Source organism: Rhagoletis pomonella, unplaced genomic scaffold (genome assembly GCF_013731165.1).
Source record: "Rhagoletis pomonella isolate Grant_MI unplaced genomic scaffold, Rhpom_1.0 Rhpom_scaffold_00002, whole genome shotgun sequence".
NCBI classification, from domain to species: Eukaryota; Metazoa; Arthropoda; class Insecta; order Diptera; family Tephritidae; genus Rhagoletis; species Rhagoletis pomonella.
This window is the reverse complement of record NW_023458556.1, coordinates 30,265-31,282: the sequence shown is the minus strand read 5'-3', so window position 1 is coordinate 31,282 and position 1,018 is coordinate 30,265. Positions and strand designations below refer to the sequence as shown.

At 37.5% G+C, this 1,018-nt stretch overlaps 2 protein-coding genes across 3 annotated transcripts in view; both read right to left on the bottom strand.

Annotated features, from left to right (window-relative positions):
• The window catches only part of LOC118757328 (dual specificity phosphatase DUPD1), a 50,769-nt gene that overhangs the window by 25,917 nt on the left and 23,834 nt on the right, over window positions 1-1,018 (bottom strand). The gene's annotated exons all lie outside the window — the stretch shown is intronic.
• Window positions 1-1,018, bottom strand: part of LOC118757320 — a 19,609-nt gene that overhangs the window by 15,898 nt on the left and 2,693 nt on the right. The gene's annotated exons all lie outside the window — the stretch shown is intronic.

Genomic DNA, 1,018 nt, shown 5'->3' with positions numbered 1-1,018 from the left:
CCCCTTCGCACGCGGCCATACACTCGGCTTCCGTTGTGGACAAAGCAACCGTTTTTTGACGATGGCTCCTCCTGGTTACGACACTGTCGTTTATGAGAAACGCATAGCCTGTTGTAGATCGCCTTGTATCGATGTCACGAGCAAAATCTGCTTCAGAATAGCCTTCAAATTGAAGAGCATTACCTGATCTGTACTCTATGCAGTAGTCTATTGTCGCTTTCAAGTAACGAAATATCCTCTTGACGGCTTGTACATGACAGTTTTTAGGATTTTCGGTGAATTTGGTAACTTCGCCAACTGCATACGAAATATCAGGTCTGGATACAGTAGCTGCAAACATCAAACAGCCCACAGCTTCTCTGAATGGATATTTTACATTGCCTTCCTCGCTAGATTTCGAAAGATACACATTACTGTCACTTGGTGTTGAAATATCTTTTGCATCATCCATATTAAATCTTTTAAGTATTTTTAATATATAGGAACGCTGCCAGATTTTAATAGTTTTATTTAATCTGTCTCTGTGAATTTCAGGTCCAACATAGTAATTGTTTTCACCATAAGTGATACGAAAATTGCTTGACAATTTTTCAAAAAAAAAATTTAAAGCAGTTTTGCTAGGAGATATTATCAACCCATCATCAACATATAGAAGCAAAATAATCTTACGATTTTGAATACTCCCATAAAAGACACAATGGTCGGATCTGGATTGCTTCATTTTATATGTTTGTAAAAAATTAGTAAATTTTGAGTTCCAATTACGAGAGGCTTGCTTAAGGCCGTAAAGACCCTTTTTGAGACGCAAAACTAAATTATTACCGGAAGTAACATTGATGCCTTTTGGAATACTCATATAAATTTCCTCACTGAGGTCGCCATATAAAAACGCAGTTTTTACATCAAATTGCATCATCTCCATATCTTCAAAAGCAGCTATCGCCATGGCAACTCTCACTGAATCATATCGCACTACTGGCGAATATGTCTCCTTATAGTCTATACCAGGTTCTTGCGA